Consider the following 16,927-nt stretch of genomic DNA (forward strand, 5'->3'; position numbering starts at 1 on the left):
GACGAAGTCTCTTCTGAGTAAGAAGTTTGAATATTTTAGAAGCATGCTTGGGTTGGTTGATATTATAGATTTAGTTGATAGGGAGAGATGAAGCATCTAATGGCAGATGCTTGGGAGGACATCTAGCCAGCTTGTGTGTTTGATGTCTAGATCTTGAAGAGGGAGAGTGGCGTTGGCCTTGGAGCTCTGACCTTGGATACGCACCTAGATCCTTGGGTTGATGGTTAATAAGTAAGCCTGATGGTAGCTAGACTGGCTAAAAGCTTGAGTCCATCTTACTCCCACCCAGATATATTACCCTGGTTAGGAATCTAGTCCGCAACATTGAGTGTGCTAGAACTCTTCGTAGTTCAAGATCATTTTGAAATCTTCCATGTACTTGTATATATATGTAATTATGAATACCTCCCTAGTTAAGAGGGAGTGTTGAAGAATGTAACTAGCTTCAGTCTTCATAATTGTACTTGTCAAAAGAAAATTTATTATTAAAGAAAATGACTTATTAAAGCATGGGTTTCATGCTTGGGTCAATGTTTTCTAGGTCAAAGCCCCCATTGAGGGCTTCTAGGTTTTGTCTTGAGTCATTAGAGTCATTGTCATTATTATTAGACCTTTCTTGGTCTTTTGTATCATGTAAAAGAAATATTTTTGTGTCAAAAGGATAATTTGTCACCTCCACACCAAGTCAGCCCTACCCTCAACAAGTCGGTTTGGAATAGGGCAACTCGACCTCACAAGAAGCCTATATATTAAGCAACTCGGCTTCATTTGGAGAGCATCATCAACAAGTTCGATCTCTAAGAAGCAATAGCTGGAAAAGAGTGTGAAGTTGTTGGAGAAGGAAAGAAGCTGGGAAGAAGAAAATCGAGTTTTTGGGCTACCTTTCTCTCACACATTTGAAGATACTGGGCTGAAGTTGGGGCAAAAAATCTATTGTTGGGGCCGAAAATCTGATCTGCAGCTGCACCTTGAAGAATTGATACTTGGAAGGCTGAGAAAAGGACATCTACAAGGAGGAAGGGCTGACATGTTTGTTGATCTTCCCAAGTTGACCCTGAAGGGTCAAGTAGTAGAACACCTGCATCCTCTATACTTGAGGCAGATCCACTTGCTATGCAAGGATCACACCTACTCAAGCCTACTTGAGGGAGATCCACTTGCTATGCAAGGATCACACCTACTCAAGTCTTCTCAACCCATTGGCCATATGGGGAGGCAATCCCAACAAGCCTCGCTCGTGGGTAGGATGCATACTGGACTATACTCTGTCAATCATGATAGGGGGAGATACACAACTTGTCATGAATGACAATGATTACGCACACCCTATGGTGACAATAGGCGAGATACACCTACCACAGAGGGTAAGGATCACATCAATCCTATTGTCTACAGATACCTCCACCCTAGGAGCTCTCAATGCTCAATTCCCTCCTTAGGAGCTCAAACAAGGAGGAAGAGCTATGCTCAGTGATCTTGATTAGCTCGGACCCTTACTGGGGACGGTTACATCCATTAGTCCAAGTTGCTCTGCGAAGACCAAGAATTTCCCTTTTAGTAAATCCTTGGTGAGAATATTCGCTATCTGCTCATCTGTCGATATATGATGGAGTCTTATGGTTCCTCTCAGTACCATGTCTCGAATGTCATGGTACCTGATCTCAATGTGCTTCGACTTGTCATGAAATACGAGATTCTCTTCCAATCGTATCTTACTCTTGTTGTCGCAATATAGGATTGTAGTGTCCAAGACCTACTCAAACCAGTTTTATAATGATCGAACCGGACCAGTCGATTCAGACCGATCTAACCATTTTGAGGCAAAAACCGGTTCGAACCGGTGACTTGAACCATTATTGTCTAGTTCGATACAATAAAGCCATGTAGAATGGAGCAAGTGGCGTCTGTTTTCCTTTTTTTCCTTTAATGTTTGTCTTAGTTGGGCACTAGGCCGACGTAGGTGCCTATTATTCAAGCATATGGCCCTACTATTGCTATGCATTTCATGGTAATGTTGAATTCTAAAATTAAAAGGATGAAAATGAAAGATAAAGGAGAATTTCATTTTCATCCTTTTACTTAAATTTTTAACATTACCATGAAATGACTCGGGATGTTTGAGAGTGGTTTTGACGTCATTGGATTTCATATGGAGAAAGTACAATTTTAGATCTCACTCAAAGTCCAATAGACTTAGCAGTTTTCCAGGATTTTAGGATTGGGGGGGTGTTGTCGCATAAAGCGTCTAGGCACCGCGACAACACTCAGAGTAAGGGTTGTCACTCTAATCCTTACTCACTCCGTTTAGACTCTCTCCTAGACAAGTCAAGGGGGGTAGTCCCTAAGGTTAATGGATAAGAGTAGCTTGTGGAACACGAGCTCTAGGAGATTTTAATGATGAACAACTTGATGAATTTAAAGCAAGTCTCAATCAATTAAGATAGATAGATTAAAATAAGACACAATTACAAGATATAAATGACTACAGACCAATGCCTTTAATATTTGCATTAACCATAGACTAAATAAAACAAGTTATCCAAAACAATTTTCCAATATGTGACGAATAGTGACAATCATGAATGATCAATGTAAACGCCCAAAACTGCAATATGTAAGAGATTCTAGATTTAAAATAAATTTCATTAATGACCCAAATCTAGAATTAATTAACTTCCTCCTATTGCCAATATAATTTTTTGAAACATTAATCGCACTTGACAATAGAGAAATATTACCACATAATGACACCAAGGTAATTTATGTAATCAATTCGATTGTTCCTTAAGAAATTAATCGAATGAAGAAACCAAAATCTTTTAAAGTGGCGGAATTAAAATGAATAAAAGGTTTAAAAATTAAAATTTTAATGGGCCATATGCCACCAGAATTTAAAATTTTTTAGATTTTTTAAACGTTTTAGATTTTTAAAAATTTTAGATTTTTAAAATTTTTAGGTTTTTTTAATTTTTAGGATTTTTTAGAATTTAGAAATTTTTATATCTTTTGAATCACAATCAAAATCATAAATAAAAAATAAATAAATAAAGTGAAATCAAATCAAATCAAAATATTAAAAAATAAAAACCAAAACAAAATCAAATCTCAAATAAAAATGAAAAAATATTCTAACCTTAACCCGAATGCATATAGCCCACGGGGCTTTGGATTGACGGTGAATGGGTGCGTTGTTAAGGCACTCCTTGCGATAGGTCACCGGTTCAAATCCCCGTGGGTACGTAGGTTAGTCTTAACAAGCAAAAAAAAAAACCCGAATGCATATACAAATAACATAAAAGTCGAATGAATCGAAAAATAAAAAGAAACTAACTAAATAAATAAAAGAATCAAACCCCAATTTCAAATGAAAAAAATAAAAACTACGCTAACCCTAAAGAGTCGATGCATAAGAAATCAAATAAAAAAAGGAAGAAAGCGTTTGTTCTGTTTTTGCAGGACAGCAGCAGACTACACATGGAGAGGAGCTCGACGGGCAGAGACGGAGCAGCGAGGGGAGGTGGAATGGCTGCGGATTTGAGGAGATACGAAGGCAGGTTTGCGTGGAAGGGAAAGGTGTCGTAAATCACAGGGTTTGCAGGCAGAGCAGAGGAGAAGGGATGTTGACTGACAACAGAAAATGGACGTCGATGGGCAGCGTATGGAAGGATAGGTACAGGGATGCGAGGGAGGATTGTTTTGCAGGTGAAGGAAAGGTTGTGGAGTGGAGGATGTGGGTTGTAGATCTACGTACATGAAGAGAGGGGATGGAGATGGGCAAACGGACTCGAAATGGCATGGGGTTTAGGAGAAATAAGGGGAACACAGGATAACAGAGACTTGAGGAGAAAGACTGAGTCGTTTGTGGATGGAGGAAAGGGCAGTTGCAGGTTTGCATGGAAGGGAGCAGCAGAACATAGGGTTTTCGAAGAGCTTTGCAGTGGCGGAAATGGCAGCAAAGAGAAGGGTTTGGACAGAGGATAAAGAAACCCGAAATTTCCAGAAAAACCCAAGATGTAGACAATAAAACAAATTCAATTTTTTTTGTTTAAGAAAAACCCTAGGCAGCAAAGAAATTGTGCCCAAATATCAAGATAAACCCAAAACAACGAATTTCACACCAATGTAATTTTATGTTTCAGATTTATCAGCGAAATCCCTGTAAAATTATTTCCAGATTTTAAAAAATTTAAAACCCTTGGACTGCAAAAGGTTGGATAATATTCCTGCAAAAATGATTTTGAGGCCAGATCTTACCCTCCAGGGCCTAGATCTGGCTTCGAATCAAACTTCACCTTCAGATCTGCAACATGTACCTGAAAACAAAAACACCCAAAACCCAAATATACAAAAAATAAATAAAACCCAAGTCAAAAAACCCAAAAAGAATTACAGATCTATGCACAGGAAAGGCAGATCTATCAGATATGAGGAGTGTGAGTCCAACTCCGCTCCCAGATCTGATAATCTAAGGCTCTCAAAAAACAGATTCATCAATTTCGCACATAAAAAATTAAATTTTTAAATTTTAAAGGAGGTGATTAGTTCAAAACCCTTCATGCATCAACAATAAAAATCTTATGATAAGCCCTAGATTAAATTAAGTTGGGCTCTTCAGAAAACACGGATCGGGAGTTGGCTAGTCCAAGTAAAAACTTCCCCTAATGCCCGAGGATCTAAACATCAAGACTTTCCTGCAAAACTCAATTCAGCCATCAAAGTAGAGAGAGAAAACAATAATAAAATTCAGATAAATAAAGATACCTGCTATTACATTCAAAATTTAAATTATCATTCAAACCCCAGCAACTGAGCATGATACATGTACTCAAAATTACTCTTCAGAAGCTATCATCAATGGCTAAAAAAATATTTACGCGTGAAAAAGACACACCATACAGTATTTCCATGAAGAGTAACACCGGCGAAAATTAACCCCAAAGTCTTTCTTTATTATTCAGAAAAAGATTACACAAGATACTTTCGCTTCGCACATGACTCAAAGATTGAATGCATCAACTAACAAATGACTTCTTATTTAAAGATAAATCCTCCAACGGCTAGTTCAAGTGATCCTCGTCAAAGCAATCTCGACCGTTGATGAGGATTAAAATTTCTTTTAATCTCATCCGTCGAAATATTAAATTCTTGAGGAAATTCGATTTTTTCAATTAAATGCATTTTAATTAACTCAAAAATAAAAATTTTGAGTTAATTTTCTCAAAAGTTTCACTCCGACTTGGCCTGCGTCAGCTTCTTGAGGCACTGCGTCAGCCTTCTGGCCCTTTGCGTCACCCACGCTAGCCCTCTAAAGCACTGCGCAGCTCCTGGCTGGCTCTGCGTGAACCCTTGGCTGCTTCTGCGTCCCTCTCTCCGACTACTGCGTTGATCCTCCCGGTGCTATCTCTGCCTCTCTACTTCTGTATTCACTGCCCCTCAGCTGCAACTCTGATCACTGATTCTATCTCTCTTAGCAAACCTCGCTCTAGAGAATAGAATGACTGATCACTCTGGTGTGTTCTCCAAGTGACCCTCAAGCCTCCTCTTATACTTTTCTCGTTGACACATCAACAGCCGAGATTAAGTCCCTAATCAACGGCTAAGATTAGATCTGGCTTGATCCATGACTTTTGGACCATTCTAACACAGTTTTATATTAATTCACATTAATATTTTAATTTCCCTAAGTTTAGACTTAGGGACTTCATTAAAAATATTAATTATTTTAATATCTCCCAAACTGTTTAGAATCTACCCAAACCCTTTAGAGATTTTATGTGCCTTAGGCTCTCCACCAATTTTCGTGGCTAGAGCACATCCGATACTACCCCAAATCAACATCATTCATCTAATTCACAAAAAATAATATTTCTTTTTCTTGACAAAGATCAAAATTACATTTGTAAATTCTGAACCTAGTTACACTTTCTTCAACAGATGTGAATGCTAGAATCATTAGGTGGTTGTTATTGTTACAGTAGTTTGATTTAACCATCATTAACAAGCTAGGAAAAGGAAATGTAGTTGCAATTTTTTTGTGTAGGCTTGCATTCCCTGTAGGTGATGAAGAGATGCTCGATGATCAACTTCCAGATGGGCACCTATTTGCTATCTCAGTACACTCTCCATGGTTTACTTACATAGCCAACTACCTAGTTGCTGCAAAATTTCCACCAAATCTGTCATCTAGGGAGAAGAGAAGAATTGTAAGGAAAAGCACCCCTTTCACTTGGATTGAGGGCAATCTTTTCAAGCTGAGACCAGATCAGATCTTAAGGAGATGTGTCAGGGAAGAGGAAGTCTTTGACATCCTCTCAGCCTATCATGATGGACCCTATGGAGGTCATTTTGTTGCCAAGAGAACAACTTTTAAAGCTCTACAACCTGGCTATTATTGGCCCACTCTCCACCAAGATGCAAGAAGGTATACTAGCAGATGTAATCAATGCCAGAGGATGGGAAAACCCACTCCCATGGATGAAATGTCCCTACAACCTCAGGTGGCCTTGGAGCCATTTGACAAGTGGGGCATGGATTTCATTGGGCCAATTGATCCACCATCAGGGTAGAAAAAGGACATCATTGTGTGCACTGGTTACTTGACAAAGTGGGCTGAAGCCTGAGACAAACGCTGTCAAGGAAGCAACAAAGGAGAAAGTGGTTGAGTTCCAAAGGGAAAATATCTTCTACAAATTTGGGTACCCCAGAGAGATAGTCACCGATTAAGGAGCTCAATTCACATCACATCTCATCGAGAATATTTTAAGGTGACATAATATCAAACACAGAAGATCTACTACCTATCACCCTTAGGCAAATGGACAAGTAGAGGTTACAAATAGGGCATCAGAGAGCATCCTCATCAAGGTTGTGAGCAGCAGCAAGAGAGATTGGGCAAACAGATTAGTGGAGGCCACTTGAGCCTATAACACCACTTGGAAGACAACTACTGGGCTCACTCCATATGATCTGGTTTATGGAAAGAAAGCTTTGCTTCCTATTGAGTTTGAGTATAATACCTTGACAACGGCAGCGCAATTGGACTTAGATGTCACCAAAGCATGACAAGAGAGGCTACTCCAATTAAATGGCTTGGTGAGTTCAAAATACAGACCGTCCTAAACACTGAAGTTATACAATTGCAAAGGAAGGTCTAGCATGATAAGCATATCAAGGACAAAGTTTTTCAAGAAGGGGATTGGGCACTATTATATGACTCTAGGTTCAAGGATTTCAAAGGAAAACTGATGACAAGATGGTTAAGCCCATACTTGATAGAGAAATGCCATGACAATGGAGTTGTTCAAATCAGGACCATTGATGAGGAAGGGATTCCCTTGCTTGTCAATGGCTACAGGTTGAAGGTATACAGAAAACCTATGTCTAAGGAAGAATTCATCGATACAATCAGCAGAACTTTTTTGTTAAAAGAAAAAAGAAAATAAAAGGCTTGGATGAACACCTTTATGAGGCATCTCGGGCCAACTCTTGGGTTGAAAACCTCCTTGAGGTAGCCCAAGAGCAAAAAGAGAAAAGAAAAATAATAAAGATCCCTGGGTGAAAACCTCTCTTGAAGCACCTAGGATAGGTATATAGGTTGAAAACCTCCTCTGAGGCAACCTATGTGTCTCCAAAAACAAAAACAAAAAGGAGAAGAGTGTTGGTAAAGTTGTCACTGACGTCAATATGAGTACAAACCCTAAGTGCAAAACCCTAACCCTAGCATTGCTTGTTATGGATGAAAAACCTAGATACATGGAAAAGCTCTTGTTTGCAACAACCCTAAAGCTATTTGATGAAACCCTAGGTCTATGCCCTTGCATGGCTCATTCATATGATGAAACCCTAAAGATGCTCATGTTAACCTAAAAGTCCTAGAATGAATAAATGATGCCCTAATCCTAATGAGTTAAAAACCCGTGTGATGAAGCCCTAATCCTTACTATCTGCATGCAAGTATATAATGACATGACTTGACTCATTGAACATATGCATACATTCCTCTTTTCTTCTTTGGTCATCTAGACTTTCTTCAACAGCTTCTTGTCCTTGATTCAAAATGCTTCAGCCTTCAATAATCTTTGACGCTTTGCATTCCTTTGTAATCATACCATCATTCTTCTAAACATTGAATCCCATCCCAAGTGGAATTCTTAGTGAGACATATTTCAAGAGATGAACCTTCTAATGAAAATTCCAGCAAACAATCCTAATTATCCTCATCTTGCAAATGCTCCTTCCCAATGATGTATGATGAGTTCTATACTAGATGACTTACTTATACCCATAAGTGCTACTTATGCTTCTAATGAGGTTACCAAGAGCTACTTACTTCAATAGAATCCTACTTCAGTTATCTTTCAACCTTCCTATGATGATGTCTTGAGCTCTTACTTCAATCGAATGCTCCTATGATGCCATCTCCTAAAATGATGCATCCTATCATGCTTCTAATGATTCCTACCATAATAGCCATATTTTACAAGAATTGAAAAGAACTAGGTGGAGAAGACTTATCTCAATCATAGTAGAGATATTTTACTTCTTCCTTCTTGGATTTCTTCTTTTCAGCATCTTCCAGTGCTTCGGTGACATGGGCTTCTTCTCTTCGACTTTTCTTATTGTCCTTTTTGAGTTTGGGACAATCCCTCTTGTAGTGCCCATATTCTTGACATCCATAGCATTGAACCTTTGCCATATTCTTCTTCCTTTTCTGAGGACCAAATTTCCCAAACTTTCCTTTCCTCTTCGCCATGGCAGCATATGCTTGAGTTTGTTCATTTGATCCTACATCACTTTTTGCTTTCAACCTGGTTTCTTCAATTTTGCATAGTAACCATAGATCATTGAATGGAGTAGCTTCCTTCTTCCCATAGATGCTTGATGTAAAGTTACTTTATTCCTCCGCAATGCATTGAGCACTATAGTAGTCATTTTCTTGTCAAACATTATCTCTCCCAACTCTTGTAGTTGGTCCCTTATTTCAGACACCCTCATAAAGTATGCCACTATTCCTTCTTCTTTTGATATCTTCATCTTGTAGAGTTCATGTCTTAACAAGATCACTTCCCTTGCAGTGCTTACGGATAACAACTCTACAAGTTTGTCATATATTTCTTTGATGTTTCTAGTTTTGATACATAGGGAATGAGAGGGTCCTTGATAGATTCTATGAGAATCCTTTGAGCCCTTACTTCCCCTTTCATGAACTTTGCATGAGCTTGAGCTTATTCCTTTGGAGATTTACTGATTGAGTCCTTAACATGTTCCATAACTTCATTTTTTATGAGATTCAAGTCTGTCCTTTCTTCCATGCAAGAAAGTTTGGAGCCCCAACCAACTTATTGCTTTTCTAGAGAAAAGACATTTTGATAAATTCAAATGTAGACATAAATATACTTATTTGTGAATATTCTCCTCATCAACATGTTGCCTTCTTGATTATGATGATGATATTGGTAATAGAGGAATTCTTCTTGATGAAGATGTCTTTCTTCAAAAGATCACTTTGAATCCTTGATGATGATGGAAACGCCTTTGATCTTGTTTTCCTTGGATGAGTAGACTTAAGATGCTTTGATTTGTATCCTTTCCTTGAGTAGAGGTAGGGTCTTTGAGGTCTCCTTCTTTGAGGTGATGATTGAGCGAGGATCCCAATAATGTTCCAAGTGTAGATGCCTTCTTTGAATGAACTAGGGTTTTTGACTTCCTTCAAGATGATGATGTGATCCTTGTCCTCGAAATGCCTTGAAGATGAGAGGATCTTCTTGATGATTGATGCCCTTGAATCTCCCTTGTTCATTTGCCCTTACTTCACTTGTCACCTTACCTCTGATACCATGTTGAGAAATCAAGGGGTAGCAAGTGTAGGTGATTTCTCTTACTTTGATAACTGCTCGTGATGCATTTTACTTTTCCTAATTAACTTCTTCTTTCCTTTATTATTATTAGTGTTCTCTATCATCAAACAGCTACCAAATAATAAAGAACAATGAGACAATATGACACAAGATGTAGGCGATCAGCTAGGGCCAAAACCTCTCCAATTGAGAGGAAAACCAACTGGAATTCTTCTCTTCTTATATACCTTCAATTGACAGATTCCAAGACATTTGACCCTTGACCAAGACCCTCCAAGACCAAGTCAAACCTTGCTTCTTGCAATTTCTGCGAATTTGACTTCCAACAACTTCGACTTGCCCAACAGCTTCTTCTACAACTTCGACCTGCCCAACAACTTCTTCTACAACTTCGACCTACCCAGCAACTCTTTTTGCAACTTCGACCTGCCCAGCAGCTTCTTCTGCAGAAACCCTAACCCTTGCACGTGAGAGAAATAATGGTGTATTTCTACTCCTCTTCTTCACTTGGGTAGATTCTCTCTCCTAGAGAATTTGGCTTCCAAAATAGCTCTTCTTGATGACCTAACTTCACTTTTGCAACTCGGCTTTACTTCAGTAACATGAACCCTAATTCCTTCACATGTGTGGAGAGAAATAGCCCAAAAACAATCCCAAAACTCAACTTCTTCTTCTTCCTTTGTCCTCTTCTTTTTCGCACTTCTTCTCTTCCTTGTGATTGAACTTGTGTGAAGTGTGTGTTCCAAATGAAGACAAATACTTCTTTATATAGGCTTCTCAATGGGTCGAATTGCTCCTTAAGGCCAACTTGTCTCTTCATGTAGGCTGACTTGATCTTTGTGCCATGACGAGGTCTTGGAGGGTCTTTTGACTCAATAAATTTTCTTTTACAATATATAACATTCCCAAATGGCTCTTTAATACATGACAATGACTCAATGACTTTATGACAAACCTAGAAGCACTAAATGGGTGCTTGACCTATAAAATAAATTCTCTTAAGCATGAAACCCATGCCTCAAGGCTCACAATAATAAATTTATTTTTCCCGTTTCATTAAATACATAAAATCATGATTACATATGTCATTATGAAGACCGAACCTAGTTACATATTTCAACAAGATTAAGGAAGAAAAGACCCCATAAGGAATCTATAAATAAAGGAGAGATAGAATCATTTGATCATCATTTAATTGGATTGGATTATCTTTGTTTACTTTGAACCTGAGGCTCTGAGGGTTTTAAGACCCCTTTCTTCTCTTGATTAGTTTCGGTGGAAGTGATCCCACCTTAGCTAATCCCATTATCTTTATTCTGCAGCAGCTTAATATCTTGAGATAGCTCTCATATGTTTTGGCAAATGCTCTGAAACACTTGTGCAATACAAGATAGCTGTAGTTAAGGCATCTTCAGCACTCTGCAAATACAAGAACATCTCAAGGCTAAGCGAGGTCCTTATTTAATTAGACAAGAAGCGTGTTCATGGTTTATGGGTCCGCAGGCCACAGGCTATGTTGTCGCACAGATTGTCACGAAAACGCTCAGACCGGGGGCTGTCACCCTGATCCCCGATCTCTCCATTTAAGCCATCTCCCGCGGCTAAGGGGGGTAGACCCTATGGGATGAATGAAGACCAACTGTGGACCAATTGTGTTGGGAGACAAAACAAGGTGATTTAGCACTTGATTAATTTAGAAATTAATGTACCAGTGCCTTATGGAGTCAATGATTAAATGATTATTTATTAAATGTTGCAGAAGTATAAACTACGTAAAACAATCATTTATCATCAAATAACAAAGATTAACTTTTACCACATGCGAGATAATCAATAAATGCTTAATGGCTTAATGATACTCCAGCAATTAAAATTTCGAAAGATAAAGTGCTTTAAACAACCACGTAAAGTGCTAACCAGATATCACATTCATGTAGTTAATCTTCAAATGAACATTAAGCATGTTTAACCATATAAAGAAATAATAAATATTATTCCCACATCAAAATTTTAGCCTCAGCAGAACATAACAAATTCCTGAGCCAAAACTGAAATTGACAAAAAATTTCCAAAAAAAAGTATTTTTATATTTTTCAAATAAAACAGAAATCTAAATAAATAAAACTTAAATCTAAAGAAAATTCTAAATTATAAAATTTTTTATTTTTTTGTTAAAGTTAAAAAAAGTTTAAATCTAAATGAAAACAAAACAAAACAAAACTAGAAAAATTAAGCTTTTTTATTTTTTATTTTTAGATCTAACTTTAAACAAAATTAAACAAAAAAAACTTAAAACTTAAGATTACACTAAGCTAGCGTAAAGATTAAATATATTAACTCTAAGACTAACTATACAAAATAAAGCACTAACACCCAAATGAAAATCGAAATTCCCCTTTCCCTTTTTTATATTATATATATATATATATATATATATATATATATATATATATATTTTATGGGATTTATATGAAATAAAAAAAGTAAAAATAGAACTAAACTAAACTTTCTAAATGTCAAAAAAAAAGAAACTAACACTTGAAACGTTAAACGCACCTTTCATGAAAAATATACGCAAATTAAAAAAAAAGACGTTCTAACTATGCTAACATTAAGTTTTACTTATAACAAAAGAAAAAATCGAAATCTTCTGCAGGCTTGTGTATAGGAAAGCAGCGAAGTGGATAGAGCTACGGATGGGAGGAGGAAGGCTCCACGGATGGCTTAGCAGGCACAAGGGAAAGAACGACAAAGTTTGGGAATGTTGCGAGCAGATGTGAAACGGATTTGGCGTGAGGGATATTGAATGTAGCAGCGTTCCTGAGACCAGGTTGATGACCGCAGGGAGATCGATGTGAGGAGAAAGGACGCACGAGCAGCGATTTTGTCTACAGGTTTGGCGGGGCGTGAAGTGAGGGAAGACTGAGCAATGGACAGCAGAGGAAGACTACGTAGGAGTGGAACGTAGTGATGGCAGCGTGAGGAGCTTAGGCCGGAGGAGAAGAGAACGCTGCAAGGTTGGCAAGCTTTAGGGACAACATACAGGGGAAAGAAGTCTGCATGAATGGCACTACATTGCCAATTCGTTTTGCAAATCGGAGGGCGCTCAAAAAAAACGCAGGAGCAGAAGATTGATGGCTACAAGGAACGCAAGCTGATAGAGCAGTAGGCTGGAACGCAGTTTTTCCCTTTAAAAAAAATTCAAAATGTTCCTGAAACACAATTAAACCTGCAACATGACAAAACCCTGAGTAATAGCGGGGAGCTGATCAAACCCTCGGAAGTCTTCAGAAAACCCTGCAACCTGTAAATGGAAAGGAAAAACACCCAGAATATATGCAAAAAATAAAACCCTAAAAACCAGCTACAAAATTTACAGATTATTGGCTCTGCAACAGCCAGATTTGTCAGTAACCCTCAATAACATTTTCAGAATTTCAGATTTACTATGAGATACATTGGAAAAACTCTCATGCATTCATAAAATAAACTTAAATGATAAAACCAAGATTAAAACTGGCTGGGCTCTGCAAGAAAATGCTTTGTGGGAGTTGGCTGGTTCAGCCGAAAACTTCCCCAAACGCCCACTGATTTCTTCAATAAAGGTTTCCTGCACAGCTCATTTCAACCATCAATAAAGAGGGAAAAAACAGTACTAGATTCCATATGCAATGGAGATACCTGCCATTATTTCAGAAATACTACTACCATTCAAACCCTAGTAAGTGAACAAGATACCTGTGTTCAACAATACTCTAAATCAAGCTATTACTAATGGCTGAAAAATAAAAATATGCAGAAAATAAAACAGCTCACAGCACTTCAGGAGAGTAACACCAGCAAGATTTCAACCCCAAAGTCTTTCTTTATTAGCACCAGAAAAAGTTTACAAGAGAGCTTTCTTCAGCACAAGACTCACAGATCCAATCTGATCTCAAATGACCCCTAACACCCTATTTAAAAGAAAAATTCCCCACGGCTAGTTCGAGTGATCCATGTCAAAATGATCTCGACCGTTGATGAGGATCAAAATCCCTTTTAATCTCATCCGTCGAATTTTTAAATGCATTTTAATATATTAAAAAATTAAAATTCTGCATTTATTTACTCAAAAATTTGACTTATTATTTTTCAGTTAATACACTTGCACACACAAGCACACCTTAAGTGAAGGGCGCTTGGTTTACACCGCCAAGCCAAGACTTAACATAATAAATTTATCTCACCGCATCAGAGACAAAAGATATACTATTGATCTCCCTTCACCATTTCTGTGTTCCGTGTGTCTTTCCATCATTGCACCACCAAGGCATGTGTCGCAGAGACTATTAGGCCTTCACCCCCATTTTTCGTTACTCCTCCCCAATGAGTATGTTGAGCTTTATTATATTATTTTATTTTTCAAATTTTCATTTATTTTTTAAATTTTATTTTATTTTATTTTTTAATTTATTATTTATTATTTTTTTATTTTTTAGTTATTTTTAATTTTTTTATTTTTTTATTATTTATATCTTTTTTTTTTTCTTTTTTTCTTTTTTAATTTTGGATCCTCGAACTTAGCCATTGAAAAAATCGCCTAGGACTTAGGACTTATGAGGGGATTAAAACATTTTGTAACTCTCAAGACACTTTACATCATGACTTTTACAATTTTACATCTCAAGGGGGAAAACCCATTTGACATAGACCACCCAGTTCTGCGACCAAATATAATCTAGCAGATTAACGCACTAGGATTCCCCTAAGATTCTAATGACAAAAATTCACTCCAGCTTTGGGGTTAGGCTGAAGGAAAACTCTGTCGATCATGGATCGGTGAGACAAAAAACTTTCCGAAACGTAGATTATCACTAGAAAATTAGGTCCACCTAGGAAATTTACATACATGACTCAGATTTGCTAATATTATTTACAATTTACACATGCAGACTCGGTTTACAACATAACATGATCAGGTCGACGATGACTGTCAAATGGCACGGACACGTCGATCAAGCGCTATCCCTTTTGCGAAGAAAAGGGGGTGTACTGCTATGGGTAGTTGACACGTAGTGGTCAACATCTGGCTCTACTTGGGGACACGTTGCTGCACTGTAGGAATATGAGAATCCAAAATCTACATCCATGCAACACACAACAAAATATAAGTAGCGTCCGTCCAAAAAATCATCATATAACATTAAGCACATGAAAGATATAAGCTCTTCATTTATTAACTATCTGGAAAAGCAAATCTTATCCTAAAACAGAAATGAAAATGCTGAAAAAATGAGTAAGGTTAGAAATACAAAGGATGACCCATGGCATCAGATGTGTTCAATATAGTGTATACTGAGCATTTGCCTGCTTTCAGGCAAATCTGTTGGCTGCTTGTCGGATGTTCCATTTCCAATTCTACATACGGTAGGAGTTTTCCCTATCCGAAAATCAAGTAGCTCGCAGCCGTCTAATGCATCAAATCTTCTTCTCATTTTCTTTCTCTTGCGCTTTTTCTTCGTGGCAAGCTGTATTACCGATGACGTGGAACTTTCTGCTTCAAAGCTCTCAGATGAAGTATGTAAGATATGCATGACATGACTTTCTTCATTTTGCATCTGTCTTGTCAAAGATGATGGACCAATCTCACAGGTGCCATGAGTTATAACTTGATCTTCAATGACTGGTGGATTAACCATGTGAGCATCAACCTGATTATTAATTTCCCTTTTATCCAGGTCACCTTCAATTATCCACTTTTCAATGGAACAAAGGACCTCATAATAAGATGGAGCTTGTTGCAACAGATAAGGAGGCTCCTGATCTATTGACGTTCCCTGGTTTCCTTCATCCTCTGACCATTGTTGAAATTTCTGAAACTGTATTTTAATGGCATCTATCTGACTAGAGTGTTCAACCTTTATAGCACTGATTTCCCTGGCATGATCTTCTTCCATGGTCAATAACTTTTTCTGAAGACATATCTGATTAGCTTCCACATCTTTTATTACTTTATCGTCTTTTTCCTTTATGGTCATCAAGCAACGCTGCATAGAGTTTATCTCTTCCTTACGATTTGCTTGCATGGTAGCTAACTGATTATTATGATCGAAAGTCAAGATAGTCATTTCTTCATCCATAGTTAATAACTTGTTTTGCATAGAATTAATTTCCCTATCATGATTAGCTTTCATGGTTGTCATATTTTCCTCTAAGCTTGATAACTTGCTTTGCATAAAACTAATTTTTGTGTCATGATTAATCTTCATGGCCTCAATTTCCTTAGCACGCTGATTTTGCATGATCTCCATCTCCCTATTACGTTTTTCCAGGTGGGTGCATAAAGTTCTCACATCATTGGCGTAATCAGTTTGATTAATCTCCATTTTTTTACCAGCAATAATAGTTCTTGTATAATTTGCTTCTAATCTTCCTTTTCGTTGTCCTTTGTCCCTACTTTTCCACTATCATGGATTTGATCTGCAATGGTACAGGTGGATGGCACATTTTGATATGAAGAATTGTCTTGGAATCTTTCACTAACAGCTGAACCTTTCATAAGATTATTTTCATTCTGTTGCACAATTTTAGGGGCACAAGGCGAGCTATCTGGATTACCATATCTATCTTTAAAAGCATTGACAATGTCTTGTAAAGAAGTGAAATAATCCTTAGGACAATTGTTAAACCAATTCAAAGCATCGCCCTCTAAAGAAAGGACAAAAAAACGCATTTTGACATCTTCATGATTATACTGAGGGGGTCTACAATATATGATCATTATACGAGTAAACAAGCCTACATGTCTTTTAACAGCGACTGAATCACCACTTGAGAACAAAGGTAATTTAGACATGGCCACTTCTGGAATATCATGGAGATCATCAGTAAAATGACATGGTTTAAACCAATGTTGTTAAAAGCGCGATCGGGATTTAATCGGCGCCGGGAAAAAAGCGGAAAAATCGTTAAAATCGGGAAAAAATCGTTTGGCACAAAAATATTCATTTTTTTTCATTTTTTTTCAATTTTTTTAATATCTAAACCATCTACAACATAAAATAAATACATTGACACATAAATATGATAAA

General features: G+C 37.5%; 1 protein-coding gene across 4 annotated transcripts in view; it reads right to left on the reverse strand.

Annotated features, from left to right (window-relative positions):
• Positions 1–16,927, reverse strand: part of ALF4 (aberrant root formation protein) — a 357,551-nt gene that overhangs the window by 154,519 nt on the left and 186,105 nt on the right. The gene's annotated exons all lie outside the window — the stretch shown is intronic.

The sequence above is a fragment of the Pinus tabuliformis genome, chromosome 7 (assembly GCF_031772625.1).
Source record: "Pinus tabuliformis cultivar Carrire ecotype Pingquan chromosome 7, CPIR1, whole genome shotgun sequence".
Taxonomy (NCBI): Eukaryota; Viridiplantae; Streptophyta; class Pinopsida; order Pinales; family Pinaceae; genus Pinus; species Pinus tabuliformis.